At 48.9% G+C, this 7,185-nt stretch overlaps 1 protein-coding gene across 6 annotated transcripts in view; it reads right to left on the bottom strand.

Moving 5' to 3' along the window:
- SOX6 (SRY (sex determining region Y)-box 6) overlaps positions 1 to 2,537 on the bottom strand; it is a 722,502-nt gene extending 719,965 nt beyond the window's left edge. For 4 of the 6 annotated variants that reach the window (XM_010830541.1, XM_010830543.1, XM_010830544.1 and 1 more), the window contains exon 1: positions 572 to 788. The gene's annotated coding sequence lies outside the window, so the exon portion shown is untranslated. Of the gene's footprint in view, positions 1 to 571; positions 789 to 1,244; positions 1,689 to 2,064 lie in introns of those variants that run through there. The other 2 variants (XM_010830548.1, XM_010830549.1) reach the window with 2 other exon arrangements.
- Between the last annotated feature and the right edge of the window lie 4,648 nt (positions 2,538 to 7,185).

Genomic DNA, 7,185 nt, shown 5'->3' with positions numbered 1-7,185 from the left:
ACGCGCCCCCGCCGGCCCGGCACCACCGCCAGAGCGTCCGAGGGAAAAGAGGGCCACGGATTAGCGCTTGGGTTTCGGATTGTCTCGGAATTCGATTTGCTTATTCCTAAAAAGATCATTCAAAGTCACGTCCAAAAATGAAGGATGAGGGAAGAGGGAGAGAGTGCAGGGAACTGGAAGCAACTCGCACGGGGTCCCGGGAAAGTTGCGGCGGAGCGGCGTTGGGGTGAGGGTGGGAGGAGGGAGCGAGCTGCTTTTCTAGCGACCCGGGTTTTCTTTGAGCTCCTCCCGGTAAACTTCACGCGGGCAGACAGCGCGGAGGAGATCCTAGACTCTCGCCCACCCTCGGCCATCGTCAACCCCACAAATAGCCAAAGTTTCCAAACCAAAATGGGGGTGGGGTGGGGGTAGCGTTTAGGAAGCCCAGAAACCCGGCAGGTCCTCCCGACCTCCCGCACCCGGAGCCTGGGTAATACTGAAGCGCTCCGGGAAACTGCGACATCGCAGTCAGTCACACGGCGAATCAGCCCAACACTTTTCAAGAAAACAAAATATTCGCTGGGAAACTTACTTTGCATTTAGTCTCTATTCTTTAGGGGGATGCGGTTTAGTTCGGCTCGTGAGGGAAGCTCGTTTTGTCCAGGTTGGATATTGTCTACTTATGGATCAGCCCTTGGGTGAGGGTTTATTTTAATTTATGGCTTATGCATTCTTTTAAGGTCGATTTACATGACCTCCGGCTACAACTAAGACAGCCGAGGAAGGCACTCCAGTCGTCAGTCGGCCAAACCCACAATTAAAACAGCCCTCCCCCTAGTCTTGGTGTGACTAGGACTCTCCCGGAGTAGGCTGGCTGCCTGCTTTTCTTTTTTTCTCTCTTCTTTCTTCGCTTCTATTCTTTCCTTCTTAATTTCTTTATGCCTTGCTTTTTTAATATCACAAAATAAGATGTGGTATCAGTTTGAAAGTTTCGGTATAACTTTCTTCAAACCCAAGCCTGCAGCGATAACGAGAGATGCAGCGCTCACAAAGCCCTCAGGATGCTGCCCTCTTGTGGGCACAAAGGGCCTTTCCACCCAGCGGTCCCATCTGAACCCTCACACAGCACAAACATATGCTTACACACACACACACACACACACACACAGGGGGAGAGAGAGAGAGAGAGAGAGAGAACACTACACACGCAAGCACACGAGCTTCCTCCATCACACACTTGGCGCAAACTTCAATGAAATACCTACCTCAAACTTCATGAAGACTTAAAAATTCATTCTCTAAGCCACCTGATTCTTTTTCATAACATTCCCAGTTATATAGATTAGAGTATCTATACGGGGAGGCGGAGGAGGAGGAATAAGGTGGGCCGAAAGGGCGAACAGATTTCCGGACGAATACTTAGGATGGCGATAACAGCTTTCTGTTGTCAAAGGTTGCGTTGTCTGTCTCTCTCTCCTGCCCTTTTTGCCTTAGTGTCCCACGCACAGTTATCTACAGCTACAACATGTGTTTTCTCCGAGTGGATTTTGGGGATAGGGGGGTGGCAAGAAAACCAGAAGCCCGCCACGCAGATCTGTCACCGCCTCCGGAACAAGGCACAACTCTCCGAGAGGGGGACGCATCCTAGGGATACGCGCGTCCACCAGCGAGCGGCAGACGCTCGGGCCCCTTTCTCAGCCTCTACTCTTCCCCCCACCCCCCCACCTCCACTTCTGCGTCTGCCCCACTGAGCGCCCTCCTCCCGCTCCTCCTCCCCACCTCCCCTCCCCAGCCAAGTACGGAAACCCGCCGGGGCTGGGCAGCCGTGGCTCCCGGCAACCCGCGCCCTCGCGGGGCTCCGCGCACTCAGTTCTAGTCCGACCCCAATCCCTCAGTCCCAGCTCAGTGAAACTAACCCTGAAGCTGCCCGGAAGGGCAAGAGCGGAAGGCGCTGGGGACCGGCGGGAGGGGCCCGGGGTTCCTGCCCCTGCCCTCTCCTGCTCCCCAACAGGTAGCTCACAAATGGGCCGCGCGCTCTCGCTCTGCCTCCCTCGCTCTCTAGAACGCTCGCTCCGTCCCGGTTACCTGGGCGGGCTCCAGGATGGTACCGCACGGGAGGGCTCCTTGTGCGCTGCGCCGCGGGAGTAAATGGCATTAAAGAAAAAAGGGAAAGATACAAATAAAAAAAAAAAAATTAAGGAAGGGGAGTCGTTGCTGGGTCAATTAGCTCAGCCCGGGGAGCAAGAGAGCAGAGCCCCCCAGCGCCGCGGCCGGCTAAGCCCGTTAACTCAAGTCTGCGGGGGTGTCCCGCCCCGAGCGGGGGAACGCTGACCCGCAGAAGTTTGCCGCCGGGGTGCCAGGAGGTGCGCGCAGAGCGGGGTGACTAGGGGCTTCCCCCTTGAAACAAGTGAAGGCGATGGTTAGTGCTGTCAATCTTGGCAATCAGTGTGAGCGGCCATGTCGTAAGTATTCAAAGCATTTCCCGTCGTGCAACATCAGAAAGTGAGTGGCCAGGGCATTGATCTGAGCGAGGGAGAGGAGGCAGGGCTCCCCTCCCAGACAACACAGGCAAGATGAGACAAGAGGCGAGGGAGGCAGCGAGCCAGGCAGGGAAGCTGGGAGGGAGGGGGAGGACCGGGGGAAGAAGAAGGAGGGGAGAGCGGAGGCAAAGGAGAGAGAGCCGGAGAGAGAGAGGGCAGAGACCGGCGAGAGCGGAGGTTGGAACTGGAGAACGCGCCTAGAAGAAAGAGTGAAGCGACTAGTAGGAGAGAATTGGAAGGCGACAAAGAAGAGGGAGAGTTGAGGTCAGAGGGAATAGTGACAAGTATTAGGTGGAGAGAAAACGGCTGAGGAGTAAAGGACCCCAGCAGTGCTATTAGGGCTGGAGTTGTTGGAAGGAGGAGTCTAGATGAAGGCAAACTGAAGAGGGGGAAAGGTAGACAACTGGGGAGAAAGAAAGGAGCAAACTGGAGAAAAGGAGGAAAGAAGGTGGGAGAGGAAATGCAGGAATGGTAGTTTGTGCTTTGAAAAAGTTATGTGAAGAGGATGATGAATGGGCTGAATGTTAGGAAGTACTGAGATGTAGCACTGGACCACAGAAGTGAGTCATGGCAGAAACAGAGAAGAGAAAGAACAGGAGCTAAAGCAGACCAATAAGAAGGAAAGGAAGGTGAATATTAGGATGAATAATAAGGATGAAGAAAAGTGAAAAAGAGAAGTAATCAAAAGAGAGTGAAGAAAGAGATGCAGGAAGCAGAGACCATGAAAACATACAGGTTAACAGGATTTCAGTAAATAGAGGAAGAGGACCTTATTTTAAAAGATGGAGGAAGAGCAACTGAAAGAAAAAGGAATTGATACAGGAGATTCTTAACATATGTAGGGGGCCATATTCTGGAGGCCATGTGGAATATGGAGTCTATGGGTTAAAATTATTACGAATAACAAAACATGTACAAACTACCAAGGAAAAAATTGATTATACCTTTACAATGATAAATAGTCCCACATTTATTATAGGGTTAAGTTTGTGTTACACAGAATTGGGTGGGTGATATATGTGTATTACCTCAACTTTGTAGAGGAAAAGATTTGGAGAAACAATTTCAAGATGGGTGGCTGGGAAGTTGTAAAAGATGAAGAGTTTCAGTCACCCGGGACAGCATTTTGCAAAAAACATGTAAGTCAGATAGAGAAAATTATGTTTAACCACCCCCCATTAAAAAAAAAAAAAAAAAACCTACACAAATTAAAGATTCTCTTTGATATGGGTGTGAGGGTAGATAAAAGGTTTGAAGGGTATAGCATGGCCTAATGGAACAGAGACCTGGAATTTTATCTCAGTGCAAAAAAAACCTGGGGGACTGGGAGAGGAGAGAATAATCATGATGTCAGGTAATAGACAGAGATAGAGAACAAAAGAAATAGATGAGAACACTAGCTTTGACAACAGCAGACACAGAGCTAACAGGCAGCCAGTGTGCACAAGGTGATGGTGGCCTGCCTTAAGCCAGGCCCAAAGAAATAGATCTGAGAAACTAAAGTTAGTGGAGAGTCCAAATTACATCAAGATTAAAAGCTAAGAGAGGGGTTCTGACACGATCAGTGTAAACCTACAGAGATTTGTGGAAGTGAGGTCCTCGCTATGTAGAAACTGATATGAGAGGGCCACTTTGAGGCATTACATAAACAGGGAATTTGTGAAAGAAGATATGGACAGGAGAGAGGAGTCAGGAATTAGAGTTAGAAAAATCAAAAAGTTAATGCAATCTAAGGTTGCCAACTTGAGAAGACCTTCACAGATCAAGTGATAAAAGATAAAGAGGAGAAAACCTCATCTTTGTTCCACTAACTGAAGAAAACGGAGAAAGTAAGTAAATGCAGAAGAGGTACCAAGCTGAGATGTCTGTTAGTCATATATTGGCTTCTTAAAGTATACTCCATGTTTGGTTTCATATCAACTCCAGACAAGAGAAGGAAGAGGACAGAAATAAGGGTCAAGATGAGCACCTGGGATTGGTGGGGCAGAAAGAATAGCCCCAGTAATAGGAATAGCTCATTTCCTATTCCAGCTGGGAAAGATGATGCTTGAGGATTAGAAGCTTGAAGACTGCAAGTTAATATGACTTGATGACTGTTGGCGGAGAGGACAACAGTCCCCAACCAGAAATCTTGTGTCCCTTTCACCCACAGAGACCTTCATGACTGGAAAAATCTGCCGGGAGAGGCCAGAGCCTAGAAGCCAGTGAAAAGAATGCCTGGCACCTTTCCTGCCAGCTCCTTCACACCTGGTCCCAAAACTCCCAAGAGTGCTCCTTGACCTCAGAGGCCCAACGGGTAAACCCAGACTGGTGTTTCTATACTAGACAAGAGTCAAATCTCTTCTGGCTTTTGATTTTGTCTTTGTTTTATTTTGTTTTTGTGAATGACTATGGCCTGGCCCAGCTGTCCTTCCAAAGCCTCTCTCTGGCCCTGGAACTCAACTACAGGAGCAAAAAATCTCTGGAAATCTTATAAAGGGCAAAATCGAATGACCCCTCCTAAATGCCTGCAGAGTTAAAGCAGAGAGAAGAGGAGATAATTTTAAGTCCCAAAGCCTAAATTCTCAGGGTAGAGCCACCGAGAGAAGTGAAACATCCCAGACTGAAACACTGGGGCGCGACTTGGGTTTCTCAAAGTTGTGGTAAGTTTGGCTTTGCAAGTACCAGCGTGTGAGTTCTTTAAATCACCCAGCACTGGGAAATCTGGGGAATAAGACAGACCCCCCGACCAGGTACAGGCTGCTGGCAGAAGGCCAAAAAAAAGAAAGGCGACATTATCAAGATCTCTTGCGTCCAAGGCCCTAATACTGGGCCGCAGTGGACCTTCAGAGGAGGAACAGCAGAATCCTCTTTAGATTTTATCTAATAAACTGATAACCAAAGTAGATTGATAAGGCGGAACCCCGAGCCAATCACAACATTAATCCCTAAAGGAAAGAAACTAAAGTTTGGGGTCTTGGTGTCGCACTTCAGGCTGTGCATGGTTTGACACGTGGCCCTCGGGGGCGGGAGTGAGCCCTAAGAGTTCCCTTTCAAGCCACAGGCGCTGCAGTACAGAGCGGGGGGCTAGGCAAAGAGCGCTGCAGAGGGTTGAAGTGCCGGACTCTCCACCTGGTCCGCACTGGCCTGCGGGCTCCAGGAAGTTCCGAAAGGAGCCAAGGACACCCAGGCACCGTGGCCAGATCCCGGCACACTAGGGCTCACTTTCCCTGGGGGTCGGAGCCCCGCGCTGCGCAAGAAGCCCGGCACCGAGCACCGGGAACCAGGGAGGGAAGGAGGGGCAAGCGGTGGGAGCAGACTTACCTGCCCGCAGCTATCGCTGCCTCCGAGCTGTCCGGGTGTCCCTGCGCACGACAACCAGCAAAGACAACTCGGCTTTGCTAAGTTTGGCCTCGCACCTCCAGAGAAGAGGCGCGAACCGGCAAATGAAAGGCGCGCTCGGTTCCTGGAGAGAGGTCCCCCTGAACTTGGGAAGGGGAGTGCAATGAATTCTGCTCGAGAAGTTAATATTTAAAGCACCCACGCAAAAATCAAAACGACTGTTAAAGACTCGTATTCTCGCCTTGAAAGTCTCCTTACACCAGCCGGGAGGACAATTCAGATCTACATGACTTCATCCTAAGGTTTCTAACTTCTTTGAGGAAGGGCTTTATAGGTACTGTATAAATAGTACCAATATAAATGTCTTCCAAAACACGGAGAATGAGAACTTTTACTGAAACGAAGAATAAGTGAAAGAGTATAAAAAGCCAAAAAGGAAGAAGTTGGAAACTTTAATTACAGCCCAGAGAAAACTTTTTAGCAATTGATTTCCTTAAACAGGAATAACAAACACACCAACGACTCCAGCAGCCCATCGCACTTCATTTAAGTTTGGTGTAACCAAATAACCCGAACTCCCAAATAACAGTGCCCTTGGGACTCTGCCTCAAAGAGGTCGGAACTCGTGTTACAACAACAAAAGCAAAAAAGCAAACTGTGAATAATGCTCTGCGTTCTTTAAGACGTCATTTTGCAAAAGGACCAGGCATTGTCCCTGGACTTTAAATGGATAGAGAATAACATTAAATTTCATTTGAATCTGCGCATCATCATATTGGGAAGACCACAGCGGTAGCGACAGTAGCAGCAGCAGCACCGCCACAAAGGAGGTGGGGAAAAGTGGTAAAAATGCATGAACTTTTTTCAAAGAAAAATAAAGATAAATCAAAAATAAGTTTTACAGACATGTCTTTCCTGGCTTAGGAAAGTTAATTTTTAAATGTTCTCCTGCTGTCTAAGGTGCAAAGCCGAGTCTAGGGGAGTGCGTGGCTGGAATCTGCATGCTGATAAGAGAAGGCTGATGTACTTACAGTGACAGAGGGCAGGCTGCGGGAGAAAAGCTGTTTGTGTTAGCCTGCGAGTTACCCAGGGCTGCAGTGAGAGCAGAAGGGAGGAGTGGGAGTGCCAGTCTGCGTACACCTTCACCGCGTCTCATTACATCTGCCAGCCTCTCTCTCCCTCTCTCTTTCATTTCCACATTCCCTTTGTTCCTGAAAAAAAAAATCTACACGTCACATCAGAGTCCCCAGATGCAGTCTACACCAAAGAAAAAAAAATGAATAATTCAATCAAACTGTGCATAGTCTCTAAGGCAATAAATCTATTGCACTTAAAGAAACGAAGG

Source organism: Bison bison, unplaced genomic scaffold (assembly GCF_000754665.1).
Source record: "Bison bison bison isolate TAMUID 2011002044 unplaced genomic scaffold, Bison_UMD1.0 scf7180017864518, whole genome shotgun sequence".
Lineage (NCBI taxonomy): Eukaryota > Metazoa > Chordata > Mammalia > Artiodactyla > Bovidae > Bison > Bison bison.
This window is presented reverse-complemented; position numbering and strand designations above follow the sequence as displayed.